The following is a 21,675-nucleotide window of genomic DNA, read 5'->3' on the forward strand; positions in this document are numbered from 1 at the left end:
AGCGTGTCACCTCCAATATTTTCTTCTGTAGCCGGTTATTCATGCTGATATTTTATATCTAAGAACGGCAGCACTGTGCTGAAAGTTTAATAACTTAAAAAAAATAATAAGATCGCAGGTTAGGCCTTAATTTAATGAGAGGAACTGACTGAACACAATTCGAAGCGCTATATATATATTTTTTATTTTCCTTTATTCTCCCCCAGAGAGTTCATGGAAATGTTCGCCATAAAATGTGCGGATTATGTAGATGAACTGAAGCGACCTGCTTCATATCTGAGATATTTGAAATGAGAAATATTGAAAAAAAAAAACAAAGCTCAGCCGATCAATTCCCGCCATCGTTTCCTAAGAGAAAATCATTACACCGGAAATACACATATGGCCAAGATGACTTGTCAATATATGACTTACTTTATGAAATCAATACAAACACAAATTAAAGAGTGAGTCCATGAACGGCTTTCAGGACAAACTTTCCAAACCAAAAAAAAAAACTCCACCTTCAAAAAAAAAAGGTCGTGCGGCAGCTGGTTTGGAAACAAAAGAAGGAGGGAGAGAAAAACAAAAATCTGTTGGTGGAGGAGAAAAGAGAGAAAGAGAGAAAGAGAAGAGAGGAGGACTGTTGAGCGGGGGCCATTTTGGATGTCATCTGTCTCCTTGGCGACGGGGCCCCGGCCCTCAAAAGCCCCTTGGGCGCACGGATTGTTTGAGAGGAGCCCGCTATTTTCTGCAGCATCATTTATCACTGTCACCACATAATGATTCCCCTCGCAGCTCCTTATTGATGTTTGTAATTGCATTATCTCATAAGGGGGGGATGATCAATGGAGCCGAGAGGAGCATCGAGGGGTCAGGAGATGTCGGATTGCTGTTTGTCCATTTAATGCAAGCAGACTCTCATTATCTGCAGCCTCTCTGCGTACAGGCTAAGTAACGTTTGGTCTCCTCTGTGGTTTTACAGAGGAAGAGGAGGAGGAGGAGGAGAACAGCTCGTTTCATTTCTTTAACCCCAAGCCACTGCAGATAAAAAATTAGAAATGCAAAGGAGAGAGAGAGGAGAGTGAAAGTAACGTGATTAAGTGTTATGTTATTAGTTCCATTAAGTCTGAAAAACGAGATTCTGAATTAAAGCGCACAGCTTTAGGCTCTTGGGCATCCGTCTTGTAGTGGTCATATAACTTGTGATGATTAAACATATCTATAACAATATGCCCTCGTGGTTAAAGCGTTCAAATTGACCTTATGCGTATGAAAAAAGAAAGAAATATCAAGTCGAGGAGTCTGGAGAGGAAATATTTCCTGACGGTGATTCAGGGGGATTATTTTTGGACAGAAGTGATTCTGAAGTTTTGAGTTCGGAGATATGAAGCGTCCAGGCCAAGACGATGCTGTTTGCAGAGGCTTGTGTCGAAGGTGGAGGTGGAGGTGGAGGTGGAGGGGTGATGAAGTCATGAGATCCAGTTTCAGAGCCCGACTGAGGCCCCCGCGTCAAACAAAATGCGATACTCTCCCTTTCCAAACGACCATAAGGAATACCGACGTAATTACTGTGACGTGAGTTACTTCAAGTGGCTCCAACCTACACACACACACACACACACACACACACACACAATTCTTGTATCAAGTCTTTCTCTGTCATCTTTTGGGATGGGCGAACAAATTAAATTTTCATATTTAAAAGGATTTTTTAATTATTTTAAACAAACTGTTTGATTTTTTAATAATTATTTGACCAGATTTAGAAGTTTTTTTGATTTTTTAATAATTATTTGACCAGATTTAGAAGTTTTTTTAGCCTCAAACGAGATAAATGATGCATGATGGATATGAAAGGAACATTTTCCTGCTGGATTTAAAGGTGACTTTTTATATTTTGTCTCACGTTTGTAAAAATTAAATTACGTTTAAAAGTTACCTGGAGAAAATTAAAGCGTGGATTTTAGGATTTGCCACTTTTACAGCAGAAAAACTGTTTCGGTGATTCAGGAGGAAAAAAAACGGATTTTCTGGCTCCATGTGAAGCTTCTTATTTAGTTTCTGTGGGAGAGGAGACCGCTGCGGCTGCTGGGGGACGTTCTGCAATCTCGCAGTGAACACGCTGCGCGTCATGGCGCACAAGGGAAGCCTGTCAGCAGGTATGAGTGTGGGTATGACGGGTTTTTTTTTTTTTTTTTTTTTGGAGACATGCGTACTAGTGCGTGCCAGACAGAGACGGTGACAGAGAGCCGTGCTCAGAGAGATACACGCTGGTAACAGGTAGGCACCTTAGCAACTGGTTTGTGGAGGAATTACGCACAGCTCATCCGGGGGCAGGCGTCTTCAGCTCGGTGTGTTTTGTGGGCGCAGAACTCTCAAGATTATGACCAAAGACATCCGGTGTGTTTTGGATAACGTGTTTTTTTGGCCTTGGTGTTTTCCCTGGTAAGCTGCTCCTGCTGCGTGGACTGAGAACCCGCTGGCAGCGCACCTTTCCAGAGGAGAAGAGAAGCAAACCGCGGCTGGTTCATAACCAGAGATGTTTCTGTCAGCACCTTCCTCTCTCTCTCTCTCTACCTCTCTGGAAGGTCACCTTGGCAGCGCCAGGCAGGGCAGGAGAGCCAGAGGAGCTCGGGAGTGGGAGGAGGTGAGGGGAGGGGGATGTCTGCTCCTCAGCTCACCTGGTGAGGCCGGATCCAACAATAGCGACCTGCCCTCCCTCCCAAACACACACTCAAACGTTATGGCGCATAACCCCTTCCCCTCTCGCCCCCCACCTGCTACTGGATATAATAAGACAGCCTCGGTACGGAGGAGAATAATCTCGCCGCTCCTCCACACTTTGCTTACGAGGTGTATTTCCACCTCTTCGTTCTCCAATAATTCACAATTTCTCCAGGAGTTTGATACACCGGGGGTCACAACAACAGTGACTCAGCTGTTCAGAGTTGTGGGTTCGAGTCCCAGAAGAAGAGCTTCAGGCTCTCTGCCTGGATATTAGACAGTGGAACTGTGAAAGCAAAACCAATATTAAGAATATAATAAAGAAATTATTCTCTTATTTGTTGACAGTAAAAAAGAAAAAAACGCGTCAAGCATTTATTATTATTATTATTATGTTGCCTATTTGCTAATTAAGACCTGAATTAAGAATCGCGCTTGGAGACGTCAGCCAGCGCGTCAAACCAGTTTGCGTCTTGACGCAGAGCCGCCTCTCCATTAATTAGCTCAAGCGTGACAACGCGGCGGGTGAGTTTTTTTTTTTATTCTTCTGTCTCAAAGTTCAGCCTTCTCTCTCTTCCCTTTGTGCACAGTCGCGCCTTTGAGAGGCTGCGCGGACTGACTGCTTGGCCTCCGAAAGTAAACAGTGAAGAAGCAAGTCGAGACAGGACAGAGGGGCTGAATTCCAGCCACAACACAGCCTGATAAAGTATTGGCCTCGAGCCACGTCGTGCTTTAGTTTATTTATATGGATATTTTAAAAAAATGTTGAGGCTTCAGCATTCATCACACAATCCAATCTGTCCTCTGAGCTCAGAAATGTGTTTTGGTTGGTGGTGATTTGTGGAGAGAAAAAAAAATCACTTTATTTTCAAAAATGTTTGTAGCAGCTGCTTGAAAGTTTAATAGAATATATCAGAGCACTAAGTGTAAGATTCCTAACTATAATTGCACCTTGTACAAAATATAGTATTACAAAATAACAAGTTGAAGCGACGAATAATACAGAAATATTTTAAATTTCTGAAATGTTTCTACCTCAGTCCGAGCTGGCAAAGACCTCTCATAACATTCATATTTGTCACGGTTCCAAAACAGGTACAAGAGATGCTTTTCATTCAAATCTAATCTCTTATCTTTTATATTGGAGTCATATTTTTATGTGCATGGAGGGTTTAGTCTAAACAAAGCTGGAAAAAGAAAGTTTGTGTAAAAAACAACAACCCTCTCTCTTCCACACTTTCTCGCTGTAGTAATTGATAGAGCCGAGGCTGTGAACGTGCTACACCCCTCTCGCATATTCATCAGCCTCACATCAGTGATGGGTAAAGAAAAATGTCAGCTCGGCGCGCTCTCACCCTGTCAGTCGCTTTCCACCCTGTGACAATGTGCGTCTTAATCTCTGCTGTCGTTTTGTCTCTGCTCGAAATACAGCCTCAAATGTGTGTGTGTGTGTGTGTGAGAAAGAAAATGTGTGTGTGTGTGTGTGAGAGAGAGAAAGTCTGTGTGTGTGTGAGCAGGGGTAACAAAAACCCAACAATGAAAGCAGCTTTGAGTCATTTAAATGTAACCTCGGTTCAGATTTAATTGGACAAAGTAAAGCACTGACCAACACACGCCGTGTTCTGCAGCAGACTATTTTCTGCCTTGTCCCTTGTGATTCAACTTTCTTTACACTCTTCTCTAATTAAGTCAAACTTTGATTACTGCGAGAGTCTCGGCAAGTTCAGACTCCTGCGCTCCAGTTTACACCCTGAAGTTTCTTCTTCATCTCAAACGACTTTTTACTTCAGCTCTTCTTCCAGTTTTAGATTTTATGTGACTGTTGATTTGCTTCATCTCCGTCCACTCTGTCTCTACATCAGCTCTGCCTTTTAACTCAACCGTTCAGCATGACACAGCTGTTATTTTTTGGATCACATTTCTTGTTTATCTCTTGTGTGTGCATCCTGTTTTTCTCTTTTAAAGAGACGTCTGGTCATAAAACTTTCTGCTGGTCATCGGTGGTACTACACCATCAGAGTGCTCCAACTCCTCCTGTAGATTCATGTTATTTCTTCCCTAACTCTGCCCAAAGTCATACACATTTTTGTCTTTTTGCACAGATAGTGCTCATAGATATTTATTTCTGACCTGCACATTACATGCCATGTCAGCAACGTAGGATATTTATGCATTTATGCGTCTTTAAAAATGGTTATGTCAAAGAAAGCGGCGCTCCTTGTGACAGAGCCGAGCAACGTGTTGCTTCGTTTAAGATAAAATATTTAAATCCCACATGTTGGGAGATTTTTGTATTCTGTTCTATAGTGTGACAGACGAGGCGAGATGGTTGGACATGTTGCGTTTCAGCCGAGGTCACAAGCCACTTGTCACATTAATGCGATGACATATGCTGTATATAATCTAATATTTATAATAAACAGAGCCTGCTTATAATTATAAGGGGTTCATTCAAAATATCTGGAAGTAAAAATAAAGAGTTGCACACCTGACACATGGCAGGATTTGAAAGCAAAGCACTTTTAAATAAGTACAGCACAGATTAAGCTGCACTGAGGCTTACACGGTCTGCAGGCTCTGCACTGCTGCGTCTTCATCCCTGTGTTTTTCATATAGAAAGTGAATACATGTCACATCTGCAGAGTTTGAATGATAAGCACGCTCACTCAGAGAGAAACTGCACGCTTAAAACTTCTCGCCACGCCAATTTTCCCCCTGTCTTTTCTCTAAACCTGTGGATCTCATCGCACAATTTACTAAAGCAAATCTCAGCCAGGGCGGAGAGAGGGAGCAGAGGCGGGGGCTCGTGAACATGCGTGTCCCTGCAGGCCGACACTGTGTAGTGTTATGCTCGGCGCTGCACAATTTATGGACCATGGACAGTTTATAAGAAGCAATGTAGTCTATCAGAGAGGCAGGCGGATTGAGGACAGGGTGGGAGGAGGGGGGGGGGCTGGTTTCCATGCAGGAAGCTGTGTTTTGGAATAATATACGCCATGATAAAGATGTTTCCCCTGTGACGTAAAACAGCAGGGAGCACCAACGGCCACTTACTATTCCAACCAAATATGAAGGAGAGTCTTTGAGCTGCCATACTTTTTTTTTTTCACTTCACCTTCTATGAAATATTGAGATGTGGAGTCTGGTGGTTGCTTGTGGCTGTTTTAGTCCTCAGTTCAGTTTCCAAAAGTAACTTTTGGTGGCATTTGAGTCAGGATGTAAAGGATAAAAGAGCGTGGCGTGGATGGTATGGTTATTACACATGTGGACGATGTGTCTAATGACAATTTAGACACATAAAAAAAAGATATATTGTAACAAGTACTACAGTAGTACTACAACACTGCAAAATAATCTGCTTCTAATGGAACCTGTAATTAAATTCATAAAACACGTTAAAAATCCTGACATCTCTGAAATAGAGATTGTTTCAAGCTGTTTCCAGCGCAAATCGACTTGTAATTTATTAATTCTTCTGCTTTTTGCAGTCTCATTAATCCTCGCTTCAAAAAACAAAGACACTGATTCCTTTTGAAATGAGTTTATTTGCACTGGAAACAGGTCATAAAACAGAAATGACTTGCTGAAATCGAGACTGTCAGCATTGTACTAATAATAACAGCCTAAGAACAAGCTTGCAAGACGGTAAAAAGACAACAGTTATTACAGTTCATAATGTGTCATATAGAATTTATAATATCCCCGGTGACTTGTTAGCTGAAAAACAAAATAAAAGTTCTTCCATTCCAATAAAATCGAGCATGAAACTTTATACGTTCCCCCTGAAAAATGATCCCCTTTTATTATGTCCTCACATGATGTTTATGACTGTCAAGCGACTCCTCAGACCCGGTGATGACTCCGGGAAGGCCTTGATGAGACGTGACTCACCTTAAAAAAAAATAACAATGTTTACTGCAGCGGCAGACAAAGAGCCAGAACAAAAAGCGAAAAGAAGAAGCTTCGATGGAAACGACGGAAGGACACGACCAGTCGACGCTGACATCTGTCGAGGCGTCGGTGTCACGGGGACGGCTTGTTATGCAAATGCACGATGCAGCCCCATGAGACTGACAGGGCGAAGCTAGTTTGACATCAATGAAGACGTCACTCTTGTAGTCGGGAGGCGTGTCGCTGCTCACACACACACACCTTCACGTCCTTATCTTAAATAAACCAGCACCGGTGTCGGTGAGAGAGAAAAATGGAATATGAGGCCATTTTTCATCAACTGGGTTTATGTTGTTTAACGTAGCTTAGGGGGGAGACTGAACTGGAAAGTGGGCGACATAAGAGCGCTGAAACAGAACTCCTAAACATGTGAGAGTTTCAGCGACGCGCCTGCGTCAGTGCACCAACCTGCCAGCGGATTCAGGGGTTGTTTATGTATATATGGGAAATCCTCAGCAGTGGAGATATCAAACACATCCATCTGATAAGAGCTGCAGGCCCCCAGGACACACACACACACACACACGTCCACGAACACACCCTCAGCAGGTTGGCAGGTTTCACATGAAAAGCTTTTAGCAGTGCAGAAGCAGCTGAAGACACGGCTATTGTTAAGCTCCATGATGGATGGAGTCGGTGTATGTTAGTGTTAGCTGCCTGAAACACAGCTGAATGTATTTGGCTGCAGATAAGCAGGGTCATCACCTCCAAATGGAACGCCAAGCCAATTTATTTTTAGTCAAATATTTTGGGGGGAATTGCGTTTTTATTTGACAGGACAGCAACGGCACGGGAAGAGTCGGCCCTAAACTCCACAGGGCACGGCTCTGTGATGTTGATGTTGATTTAAATGCTTCTGCCATGAGTACGAGAGCCACGTTGCTGCGTCTGGGATGCTTCTGAAACACGCCGCAGCGCAGACAAAACGCGTTGCAGCCATCGCCATGGAGGAATTTAGGGGGTCACAGTTCCCCCGAATCACTGCAGCACGGACTCAGCCATAATTTCAAGGTGAATAAGAAGCACTTGTGTGAGAAGGTTGACCTGAAAGACAACCAGAAAGTGTTTGTATACACGTGTGTGAGCGTGCAAAGTGAAGACTGACGCTAAAGCACGAAGATGATGTGACATACTGTTCATAAGAGTGACAACGTCTCTGGAAATAATGTTTCAATGTTAGAACATGACATGCAAACACAAAGAAGACGAGCCTGTTAGGAACAACTGGTTTCCTCTCATAGAGACTCAAGAAAATCCAACACACACACACACACACACACGACTTCATACTGCAAACAAGGCCTACATTGTATATTGTCGTAACATATCCTGACAGATCGTCACATCTGGCGGCGTGCTTCAACATCACAGGGCGGTTAATCAAGTACAAGTGAAGAGTTCATCATCCTCTCATGATAGCTTCATATTATCTTTTGCTTGTTAGTTTGCATGAGAGACATTAATAGCGCTCCAAATCTGGCAACGATCATCTTTTTGTTAACCCAGTAAAGAGAAGTGGTCCGATGCATCGGCGACGAAATGCTCGCTTGTTCAAGAACACGCACGGCAGCATGTGACGCGCGTCAAAGCGCCGTCACTCGCCGTGTTTCCTGTGGCTGCGTATCGACATCGCACGTCAACTTGTCAGAGCTGATGAGCTGGGAGAAATTACGCTTCCCGATGTGCCGTCGATGGCAACCATGTCGCTGTGTCGTGCACTTTAGGAAGCCAATGTGTGCGTTCTCGACTCCAACTCCACGTGCACACGATGGCCACGGTAGTCAGCAGTAAACAATGGCTGTAAAGTTATGAAGAGAACATACTAGAGCTCTTTTTTTCCCTCCATGATCTTAACATTAATGAGTGCAGAGTGTTTACTTTGCAAAGTGTGCGAAATCGGAAGTTTTCCAGGGAAATATTTGGGAGGAATCTGCATCTGAGCATCCAGGTACACACAACGTACACAGGCAAGTGTCTGTGCAATGCTCGTCTTTGTGCAAGCACTGGTAAAAAAGCACAAGCCTTACATTACCTGAAAGCCATCCATCCATCCATCCATCCATCCATCCATCCATGCATTCTTGCCTTCCTTCATCCTCCTCTGTGACCCTGAGCGCACAGGGCAGCGGCCGGCCTTGGCTTCCCTTCGTTATGGCAGCGAGCCTGTTAACAAGCGGCCGTGAGTTGTGGCCTGGCGTTAAACTGTGCTCCAGCCACAGTCAATGTTTATGTCTACCAATCAAACGCAATGTGTTTATGTTATATGGCATTATGGACAAGGAGGCTCTCTAAAAACACACAGGCTGCGGAGGAGTGCGGTCCAAGACGAGGGGGGTTTATGGTCCGTTGAGCATCAGGAGAAAAATGAAGCGTCAGTCGAGGGAACGAAAGGTTGAACAGACAAAAGCTGGTTTGATTCTGCGTTTGGGTTTTTCACGATCTGGACGTGAGAAAAAAGGATGGAAATAAGAAGCGAAGAGAGAACAGTGAAGGAGATTCAAGGATGTGAAATATTTCCAAATCTATCCTGCAGGTGATTGATTTGTTTGTTAAGAGTGTTAACTGCTAAGCTCAGGTGGCTTTTTTGCTGATATCATATAAACTCATAGCTGCAGTCCACCCATCGGACAATGACAAACATTTCTACTAATCTTCATGCAGAGAACTTGAATCATCATCAGATGATAGCTGCCTCTTTTGCTCCCCACATGGACCGTTACAAACAAAGCCCACTAAAATGTGACTTGTCGATACTGCTCAGACTGCAAGCCGAGACCAGAACTCCTCCAGTGGGTTTGTCTCAGAGCATACGATGAAACTACACTGTTGTTAAAGGACGAGAGGAGAGTGGATGAAGACCAGAAGTAACATGTCATGCTGATTTCCAGCATTGTTGTGGTTGATGTACTGACATTTAACGGCAAATCAAATATCGTGCTGAGCAGAGGGTGGATGAAACGACCGGCACACGTCCTACTATCACCGCACAGGTTCAACTATATCCAATTTTCCTGAATGCAACGATGATCAAAACACGGCTTTGTGTTTGCCTGCAGGTTGCTGGCATTCGTTCATTTCCAAGAACACTGCGTGCGTTTGTGTGTGTACACAGATTAGGTGAAAAAGATTAGCCATCTCCTCCCTGTCCAGGCTTAAACATTAGTGTCTTTGTGAGTTGTGAGGACGTGTGGGGACTTCAAGCTGTTTTGTCCTCAGCACCACTTGTGAACGCAAAGCAAACACACACTTAATCCTCCTGGATACAGAGACTTGACACCAATTTGTCCCTGTAGGGGAGGGGCCCCAGGGCGAGTTCCCTAAACCCTCGCTCCTCTCTCCGTCTTTCTTTCTTCATGTTTTTCCCCCTCAAAACATCTGGATGGAAGACACTCTCTCTTCATCCTTAAGAACTACCTGTGTGGTGTCCTTGAGCAAGGCACTTAACACCCCAAATTGTTGCTCAATGGTAAGCAGAAGACTGTGGTAATACTGGGAAACTTTCCATGAATCAGCATCCGCCTACTCTGGAAACATCTCTGTCACACTGTTACCGTAAACGAGACGGTGTTGCCGCTTTAATTGCCTCGTGATTTACAGCGTGATAATAATCTGAAAGATTGTTGTCCTTTTATTTTGTGGAGATCCATGGTGATAAGGGGGTCACGGCTAGTTTTTTGCACTCCTCCCTGTTAAATGAAAGGTCATTAATGACAAAACATTTGACTGAGAATGAAACAAATTCAAGCTGCAAGTAATCTGCACGTCAAGATGTGAGAGCCTGTGCTTTTCTTTCGGCACACAAAAAAAAAAGCGGTTTGCCCTCAAACCTTGTTTTGTTCCAAATCAGCTCTCATCATCTCCTCCAGCTGTTTTGTCAGATTCTCACCACTTGAGATAATGAGAGGCCACTTACTAACAAGTTTTGGAAAACATCTGGAGTTTTTTTTCACAGATAAACTCTGTGGAGTAATGGAAGAAAAGTTTAAATGCCATGTTGGGACTACAAAGGGGCACGAGCTGCTAAAAGACAATACTGAGCATCTACAAAGCATCGTATTGTTCTGTGACCAAAACTCACCCCTGGTCCTTTTCTTCTACCCAGTCTGAAGCCCCGAGGAACTGAACTCACAAACCAAACCATGAACTATAAGTTAGACTGACAACACAACACGGAGTCATCATGTTGAGGGCGATCGAAGATGGATGTCTCCAGTGTTCTGGATTTTCTAATTTTCTGGATATTTTCACAGTTTCGTTATGTAATGACATTGCAAATAAATAGAAAACTCTGCTCGTTCTCACCTTTTCCAAGTTGCTGTCAAAACCTTTTACAGTAGTTGGGAAAGTTGACTACATAACTTTATTGAAACATCAATAAATATTACAACAAATCCCCCCTCCCAAGCTGTAACATTGATACTGCTGGCAACCAGCACTTGCTTGATGTGTGGATGAATGCTGTACAAGCAGCCTCTGGTCTGTATTTGCAACCTTCAGCACTCCACCTTGATGGCAATAGATTATATCTGAAGTAGGGACTTTTCAAGGCCAAGAACCAGAATTTAGACAATGGTTGCTCTTCTTGTCAAAATGTATAAAAAGTCTTTAAGTTTCTAAAAAAAAAAAAGGTTCCAGGACTCGTGGAGACTTCATGCCAAAGACCGTTCCTCTTCTTTGGCATTTCTGTTGACGTCTCTGCAGGTTAGTGCTCCTTGGTTTTCTATCTTGCAATCACGACCTGAGCTGAACGCACACTCCTTCATTTGTTATTGCAGAAATCTAAAATGCCTCACTTCCTGTTAGGCAAGGATTTTTTTTTTAGAGCTACCAAGCATCTGGTGGTTGGAACAGCAGATGTAGAAACTCACATGAATCATTTGGCTGAATCATTGTTGTTTTGCATCAGCTGTTCGTGGAAAGTAGCAAAAGGGACAAATAATTTAAAAGATGACGGGACTTTTTCTGCCCGATTCTTCTTTCTCCCGTCGTTCTTTTCCCCCCACCATCTGTAAAGTGGAAGCGATAAAACAAAACCAATGACTTTTCCATTGCTCCCTCCTAAACAAATCCCATTTATCAAAAACGTTTGAAAACATCTGTTTCTGAAAAAACAAAAATACCAACATTTTTTAGTAAATATATCTAAAAGGTAGAGGATGGATGCTGATAAAGTTTTAGCGTTTTGTCAGAGACATCCAGATATTTATTATCTTTGGAACAAAACCATATTTGTTCCATTTTTTCTTTGCCACAACCCCCCCGTCCTCTGTCCTTCATCCAAATGCTTCTGTCTCAACACAAAGCAAAAAATGGATCAATTTTCCTGCTTTTTTCTCCTCAATCCTTTTCCACCCCATCCAAATATTCCTCCATTCAGAGTTGTATGCCACGGCAATAAATCGTCACAAGGTGCTTTCAGACAGAGTGCCGTAACTCATGTCACCACTGGAGCTAAATCTGAGCACAGCGGACAGCGTGATGCAAGCATGCTGGAGATATACGCGGGGGATTTATTGTGGTGTATTTCATCTGAAGCAACGGCCGGGCCTGTTCTGATGTCTGTTTTGCACTTGTGAACCGGAATGTCTTGCAGAGAGGCACACGGGCAGTGCAGTTTATTGTCAGCGCAGTGATAAACAGTACGAACAAGGTGTAAAGAGGTAAGAAAATCCCCCTCCGTTTCTAGCGTTCTCTTATTTCATCTCGATATATTTCACACGCGAAACTTATGTTTTGTTCTACGACTTTTATCTGAATAAATGTTGAATGCGAACTATGTGAGACGCCACGTTTGTCAGAGCAAAATCGCGCTTTGAACTGAAGCGCACTTGGAATCACGTCCTTAGTTTATAATTTACAATTTTTATATCTTACACTTGAAAGACACTTATCTTTGGGATGCTATCCCTTATTCAAGTTAGGCAATGTTCATCTGTGTTTAGAGTGATAAATCATAGAGTATTATTGGAAGGCGAAGACTGTTTTCTTTATATTATATGATCTTTGTACCCAGGTTTGAATTATATTATATAGGCACGATAAATAAGCTTTTCGTTAAACATAAAGTGTATTTTGATCCCATTAACTTCTCAGATGGCTCTCTCTCTTTTCAAGTTAAATGAGCTCGAGTTCACATGGTCACATGTGCTGATGAAATTTCAAAATCTGCTGCATGAAAGATGAATCAGAGGCTTTATGCTGTGACTGGTCACCGAAACACATGTGCATGATGTTGAGGAGATGGAGGGAGAGAAAGAGAGAGGGAGAGGGAGAGGTCACGGGGAGGCTACGAGCAGAGATACACATGGAGGCAAAGTTGTTGGAGAGAAGAACTCAAAAGGTAAAATCAACATGTGGGTTACTCCACCAACACTTCTTCCCCGATAGCGTGTTGGATTCTGTTTAGACACGGCTGATTGCCAGTTTGATAGTACACAAACGTAAACTCCCTTTTTTCATATTTTCACTTTTCATGACGACGATCACGTTATTTCCGTCTCTCTTCTGTCTGCATGGTGTAAAATCATTATCGTTGTTACATTTCCAGCGCTAACGGGAGAGAAGAGACTGTTACAATCAACCACATCCCTCAAGGATTTAGGTGGAACATGTGGATACTTGGAAAGATACGCAGAAATATCTTTCTCTGGCTCACCTTACCTCCAACATTTATACTTTTTTTTACTTTCTTTCCCTTCTTCCTTTAAAAGACTAAAGAAGAAAAAACTCCAATGGTGGACCCGAGGGGTGAGGCAGAGGACACAGTGTCTTGTAAAACATATGCACTTAATATTAGGGCCATAAAACTTGTAAAATTAAAAGCTATTTTGGAAAATAGAAAGAGAAATATTTATGCGTCTGGCTCTGGATAGAGGTCGTTTTATCTTAGGGCAGCGAGGGCCTGCTGGGGCACAGGTAACGACTGTCAACAGGAGGGGGTTGGAGGGGGGCGCCGGTTGAAATGCAGCGGGGCTGCATGCTCGCCGTGTCCAACCAGATGTCCACATGTGTGACTGGGTTTCCCCTTTTCAGTCTGCCCGAGTGGCCAATGTCGGGGTTTTGAAAGAGGAAAAGAAATAGAGGGAGAGAGAGAGAGAGAGAGGAACAACGTCTGCTCCCAATTACGAGAAGAGAAGGAAAAAAAAATGGAAGAATCTTGGAGTTTTTAGACTTTTGCTTACGTTTAGACCAGAGTCACAGCTACGCAAGGGTAGCTACCGGCACACAGAGCAGCCTCGCTGATGACAAGGGGGGAAAAATGAGAGGTGAAAGAAAAAAAAAAAAATACAAAAACAATGTCAACCAAGTCAGGTTGATTGAAAAGCTGCAAAAAGCAATTATGATTGTGAGAATGTGCAGACCTCTCGTCTTAGCAGCCAGCAAACATCGTAAATCGTGTGGCGGTCTCTGTTTACACTGCGTTGACCTCTGGATGCCCTCTGGTCCTGGCTGGGCTCTACATGCCCTCAGGACTGTTGACATACATACACATGGAGGCTAGTTCATATACACATGAACTGTATATATGAGGCTTTTCTTACGGCTGATTTGAAACTTTTCCATTCAGTTCTTTTTTTGCCATCGGGTTCTTACTGTGATGTTTTATCCCTCAACTTTTTTTAAATCTCGTCATCTCTGTAACATCCAGTATGTTGAACTTTCTCCCAGACTTTGCGACACGGCATTTGATCAACGTGTTGTGAACTTGTGTTCAGTTGATCACGTTTAGCTCATGCAAACAGGACATAACATAACCGATGACTATGCAAGTTATGGATGGGCTTGGGGTGGATCACGTTATTTACCAGCAGGGGTGACGTATAGGGGGGGAAAGTTTCAAAGGGCCCATGACTGACACAGACTGACAGGGGCCCCAAAAAATAGGTAAACACCAATATAAAATTATTAAACCAAATTTTGTCATGGGGCCCAAATTTCCTGGCAGCACCCCTGTTTACCAGCACAAGAATACTACTCATGGGCGGTCGGTAGCGTAGTGTGTTAATTGGCCGCCCCGGGTGTGGAGGCTATAGTCCTCGCTGCAGCTGTCCCCGGTTCAAATCCCGCATCTGACGGCCAAGTGTCACTCCCCCTCCCTCTGCTTCCTGTCTATCTTCAGCTGTACTATCATTAAGGGCAAAAAAGGCCAAAAAAATAATGTTTAAAAAAAAAAGAAAAGAATACTACTCATGGTCTTGTTTTTGGCTTGGACCAGGTTGCTGTGCAGACCTTAGGTTGCAGACGGGTGGTCAACGTTGCATCGTTTTTGGTGGAGCTCAGTAGCTAGGATAGTCAGGGTGTGGCAGCTATGGTACAACCAATGCATGGTCAGCTTAGGTTTTTTTTAAGCTCCTGAAACTGGCAATTTGACAAAGTACGACCATTTTTCAGTTACTGGCCAGTTACGATGCAGGTGTTAAACTTTTCTGTGAAGCTTTTCGTCTTGCAAACGTCTACTTGTCACTTTTCATGCCAAACAAGTACAACACCCTGAATGCTGTTGATAAGATGAGCGAGCCCTCATCCTGATTTGAAACGGTTATCACTTTCCACCCCTATGACGGCAGCCTTTTAGTTCCGTCTCTGAATTTGTGGATTCATAACAGATAAAAAACTGTTTTTTGCCTTTTAGATGTACTCAACACTTTTCGGTTCTGACACTGAAGTCTTTAGTGCACTTCGTGAAGAAACGGGGTCAAAGTCAGGGCTAAGATTTCAAGACAAACATGTTTTATTGTGTAATGCAAGAAAGCATATTTATGGGGAAAAGGTGCAGGTTTATCTAACGACTTACAACTCAATAAAATAGTATTGAGGCAGGAATCAAGTGAGAAAAACAAGTGAGTTTTGTCCATTTAAATTTGACCTCACGTTCACACCTTGAATACCACAGATGTTCAAGAACCCGGACCCCGAGGAGAAGTCGTCATTTTGAGTGTTTCAGTGGTTTACAGCTTCATGAACTCAAGATTATTGAACGTATAAAAACTTTTGCCAGCCACAGAATGTTTGAAAGAGATGGAGCGTCGGCGTGAGCTGCGGTCATAAAGACGGATCTGTGTGAAAGACACTCGTTACCGGACAGAAAGAGCAAAACTGTTTTGAACTGTAAAAAAACAAACTAGCATTGAGATTATTATTATGGAGGATCGTGGCAGCAGCAGCGCTGCTTCTGGAGAAAGATTTAAACATTTTAAATGTATCATCAGAACAGATGGCTCATAGTTTTACTACAGAAGAACAATATTTCTAACACGTTTGGGTACATTCCTGAAAATAGTGCATCGATTGCATGCAGTAGATACTGCATATATAGTTAGGAGGCACAGAATTAACCAAATATCACATTCTTTGTATGAAAATGCTGTGCACGAGGAATATGGAATTAAACTATCATGTGTAGCGTGATATATGTGTGTACAATACTCGACATTAAGTGTATCTGCCCTCTGAGATTTGAAAGTAATTCTCTGGCTTCACATTTTAAAGCGATTGTAAATCTTAAACAGAATATATGTTTTACCTTAGATGGGATATTTTAGCAATGTCAGGTATGCGTGTGCTCGGCTTCACGAAGATTCTTCTGCTTTGTCTTAAGAAGATCTTCATATTTACTCCCTTTGATGTAAAGCACCGAGGAGCAGGAGCACAATTTACAGTCTATCTGGCTATTGAGTGGGAATGTGAGGTATAAATTTGTAGGCGCGAGCGCACGGATCGCTGATGTGTGCGCACGCCCGCGTCTACATGTGGCGTTTTTGTGTCTCGCCCGCCTCGACACAACTCTGGAAGACCATTATGTTTTGAAATAATAAACACACACACACACACACACGGCTTCTCTCCGTGAATCTAAGACGCGCACACACACCAACGGACATGCTCTTAACATACACCTCTGCACACCTCAGCACGGCCAAAATGCACTAAAAATTTACGACCTTAACATTCCTGCAGGGTCAAGCAATTTATCAAATCCTGCACATTCTGGTTTCAATTACACAGACGATTGTGGAGAGCGGTTATTTTAGCAGGTTCATTTGGCCCAGTAGGGGAGGTCGAGTCTTTTTGCTTAACACTCCATCCCCCTGAATGCAACCGGGCATTACTTTCTGGACAGACGCTCGGCTTTCTGCGCGCTACAGATGGCAGGGGAGAGATTGTCGGGGTGGCTGGGATGTGAGCAGATGAGCCGCGGGTGTCATCGCACACAACCGTCTCTCTCGATTTCTGTCCCCCTCTTGTCTTTTTTTTTTCGCTCTGCCCTCCTTCCAGGCCTTTTCCAGCAGCAAACTCAGTCTATCTTCCTGCATGTTTCTTCCTTCGGCCTCATCTGTCTGAGGCTTTACGATGATGAAAAGTCTTCTATCTGTTTTTCTCCCCCCCTCTTCTCTCTTTATCCCTCTGCGGGTTTCTCTCTCTATTCTTTCCTCTCCCACGTCACCCTTCTCTATCTGACTTTCTTGATCTCTTCGTCCTTTTCTCTGCCTCACACCCTCTCCCCTCCATCTCTCTCCTCTCCTCTCTCTCTCTGTGGTAGAGTGGTGATAAATCCCTATTTTATTGCTGGAGAATTCCTCTCTCCCTGCAGGGCTGACAGCTCCCCACGTTCTAAGACACTGCTAGGACCAAACCCAATCCTCCCTCCCTCCATCACTCCATCTCTGCCTCCATCTGGCCCTGATTACTGAGAGAGTGGAGGGGTGGGGGCGGAGGGGACGTTGGAGGGAGGCATCACACCATTACACCCTAGGAGAGGAAAGGGAGAGAGGAAGGAGGGACGGTTGATGTACAACATGTTGGTATGGAGGAGAATAAGGAGGATGAAGAGGAGGAGGAGGAGAGAGGGAAAAGGAGAAAATAAGAAGATGCGAGGAAGACGAGTGAGGATTTGTTGGTTTGGATAAATAAGTATAGAAGAGAAAAAACAGGAATTCAAAGGATACTAATTTTTATTAGTAACCAGCAATGCTATAATATGAAACAATCTTTGCACCGATTAAAGAAAATACCAGCTCAAAATCCAGAATTTAAAAAAATACTGAAAGACATGTCTCTGTGTCTCCAAACAAGAAATAAAAAGGCATGATAAATATATAGAGGAGCAACAGGTGACGGCCACGGGCAACAAGCACCAAGACAAAAGTTTAATAAATGTCCAAGCAGAGACAACATCCATCGTTTATAGTGTCTAATCACAAATATAGTCTCCAATACAACCACAGGAGGAGAAACAGGAGGATATGAATGCTGCTGGAGATTTCTTTGGTTCGACTTTTGGCAAAATGTTCTTTAAGAAACAAATTAAAATGTATTATTGCATTATAGAAAAATGCAGTTTAATGAAACATTTTCCAGGTGTATAACACGATGACGTGAGTTTAAATTAATCCTGGGTTCATGGTGTTGGGTTAAGTTTTTACAATACAGTACAACACAGCACTGAGGCAGCAGCTGAGTCCTGCAAATGTAATTGAAAAGTGATAATGGGCATCATTTGGGTGGAAAGAGGCTAAATGAAGAAGAGATTTTTGGAAGACTGTGCCTGTGTGTGTGTGTGTGTGTGTGTGTGTGTGTGTGTGTGTGTGTGTGTGTGTGTGTGTGTGTGTGTGTCCGTCCTGGCAGGCCGACTCACTGCAGCAGGTGCCAGAGGAGTGTGTAATAAACACAACTGCTTTGGACAAGCTGGCCTCTCACATCAAATAATGTGTTTTGGCGATGTCCACCTCAGCTGTTCACACGATCAGCACTCAGCAGCAAGTGAAGGCTCTCAAGAAAACACAACTAATTATTATTATTATTATTATTATTATTAATTATTACGCTTTCTCACGGCGATGCCGCATGAGAAAATACAAAAAAAGTTAGTTGGCTGTATGGACACTCTGACTTTTATTTCAAAATAAAAGCATTTGCATTATTATCATGCAAAATGCAGAAAAAAATATTTTTGCTTCCTTAGAAATATTCTAATATTTTGAACACACACTACTATAAATACAATATCTTGTCAGATGAAATACATAATTATAGTTTAGACTTTTTTACCTGTGTGAAAACATCACACTCTGTGTTATATGTTGATGCTCGTCTTTTTATAATCACGCAGCCTTCAGGCCAGGATGATTATTAAACATCTCTGACGTCAGCATCTCTCCCCTCATTTACATTCACTTACAGAACATCAGCAGGATGCAAATCAGGCACTTTGCTTTTTAATATCGAGCCATCAACATACAAGTTGATTAAAATATATATGTAAGTCTATCACCTACCTATTTTTCCCCCTACAAAAGGAAGTCATCAAACATTAAAGGAAAGACACTGTTGACTAAGCTTTAAGCTTCACGTTAGATTATGAATCACACACCGCCGCCCCCTCCCCGTCCTCGCTCGCTCTCCCGCCACCTCCACCAAAATAATCAGGATAATTTCTATTCATTATTACACCTCCATTTATCTGCGAGACGAGACGTAGGGAGGACGGGGTATAACTCTGAGGAATAACAATACCATTAAAAAGCCTGCGCGGCAAATATCAATCATTGTTGCCGTTAATGTCCCTCCAGCCTATTCAGATGGCCTCTCTCTTTTCCTAATGTCCACCCATCTGTGTGTGTGTGTGTGTGTACGTGTAAGTGTGTGTGGCTGTTATATTCAAAGCCCTTTAATCAACAATCGCTGCATCTGGGCCAGATAATGAATGGCATTGTTTATAACCTCACTCCTGTATCGGGTGATAAATGCATACGCGCCTCTAATGCTATCATTTGAATAAGAAATGAGATTGTGCTTTATTTTAATATCGGAGGAGAGATCGTCTTAATATAAATTTCTTGCTAAAGTTGTGATGATGACGATGATGATGAGGGCGATGATGATGATGATGATGATGATGATGTTCTATTTTGTCAACCAGCCAAAAGGATTAAAGCCGCGACAATAAAACTGTGGAGACACGAAAACGAAGTTATGAAGCAATTGTTTTTGATTCATGGCCTGTGACAATAAGATCTAAACAGGAGTGGTTAAAAGCAAAAAGGGGATTGCATTCAAGTGGGGAGCGGATTTATTGAGTCACAAATTCAGCGAAAAAACAAAACAAACAAAATGCTTCGTGAGCATTACTCACGCTGTGACACCAGTTTCTCTAAGTCCACTGAAAAGAATCCTCCTGTCACACGGGCGCTGATGCATGCGCAAAAAAAAAAAAAAAAAAACCTCTCGTCCTGTTTATTTTCCATCCTGACACATTAAGCCGAGTAACACAAGATCCTCTGTGTGCTTCATAGATGCAAAGCTGTGGAGGGAAAGCAAGCCTGGCTTACCCTAACCTCATCAAAACCACGCAGGAGGTGTTATGAAAATAATTTCACGTTTAATTTAGATGAAATATCGCACGTGCTGATTGCTAAATGGACTACACAAAGGTTCAAGCGTCCCTCGGTTTGAACTCGTTCAAATGACCAATTAATCTGTCAGCGGACATTCCAGCGAAGTTCGCCAAAATCAGAGATATTATTTCTACAATTCATCAAAGAAAAAGTGTTAATATCCACACTGTGTGAGTAATCTATTAAAGTTTACATTAAAAAAAAGTGTGGCCGTTCACACAGCGGCAACATTTTAGAACAAAAAGGAGTTTTTTTTTTATTTTTTTGCATTGTAAATTCAAAAAATAGGAACCAAAAAAAGACGCCCCCCCCCCCTCTAACCGTGCACTACACATCCAATATCATGAATAAAATAAAAAAGAAGTTCCCTGGCACTATTTCCTCAGTGACATTATCCCACTGGAATAACGGTGGTGCGATGTTACAACCCTGCGTGTTGCCACGGTGGAATACAGATAGAGAACAGCTCGCCGCACGCTACCCGGGGACTTTAGCTGTCCAAATCTTTGACAGTTTCTTAGCAGCTCCCGGGCCCTTAAACTGTGAAAGATACCAGCGACAGATAGGGAACACCCCCCCTCACACACACACACACACACACACACACACACCCCAACTCCCCCTTCCCATATCAGACAGAATCATTGATAAAGACAAGCCATTCAGGGATGACACTGATAGCTGCTCCAAAACCATTCGAAAAGTGATTTGCCTGCCATTTTAGTTGCTGCTGCCCTCTTTATGATGCACACGTGTCCGGGAAGACAACTAGACCGCTTACACAGGAGGAATTAAGCAGGACCTTAAATAGACACAAATAGGCATTCAAATTTCACCTCAGTTATGGACGTGAAATATTGAACGCAGTTAATCTTTTACGTCGTTAAACTTTGTTTCATCACATAAAAAAAAAAAAATCCTCTATCTTTAGATGCAAGCGAATATCTGAAGAATTACAGGAATCTGGAAGTGGAAAAGAGGAGCGGCTGCATGTTATCGAGAATAAATACCTTTTTTTTTTATTGATATTAAATTTATTTGTAACGTATAATGAAAACTTAACTCTCAATCTGCGAGAACTTGAACAACACAGAGAGGATACAGATACACCTTCTGCTGCCGTGAAATACCCCAGAGTGTCTGATATCAACATCTTTAAATATTTACTGCAGAAAGGTTTAAACTGCTAATAAAAAATCAAAATAAAAAAGCGCTGATTGTTAAATGAGAGCAGCTCGTTTCAGGCTCAGGAAGTAACTAAAATAGAGAGAAATCCCGGTGATTTATGTGACGCTGAAAATCTAACAGCGGTGGTTTGTAGAGTCTGGACAGACATTTTGAAAGCCGAGATATTTCTCTCCTCTGAACTGCAAAATGTTTCATGATGGCCTTTAATTTACTGCATTTGAAGGCCAAGTCAGACGTGAGATGGAGACACCGTCTTCACTCCTCCGTCTCCCCGCCTGCATCCCTTCAACCCCTCCTGTCTCGGCTCCGTCCTCATCTTCGGGGTCCAAATGAATGACGCCAGCTGGGGTCGGGCTGGCTTGATGCTGGGCCCTGCTAGGTGGCATTGACAGCTGAATTATCCCACAGGCCGTGGAGGCTGATTATCAGCGGAGAA

The sequence above is a fragment of the Larimichthys crocea genome, chromosome III (genome assembly GCF_000972845.2).
Source record: "Larimichthys crocea isolate SSNF chromosome III, L_crocea_2.0, whole genome shotgun sequence".
NCBI lineage: Eukaryota > Metazoa > Chordata > Actinopteri > Sciaenidae > Larimichthys > Larimichthys crocea.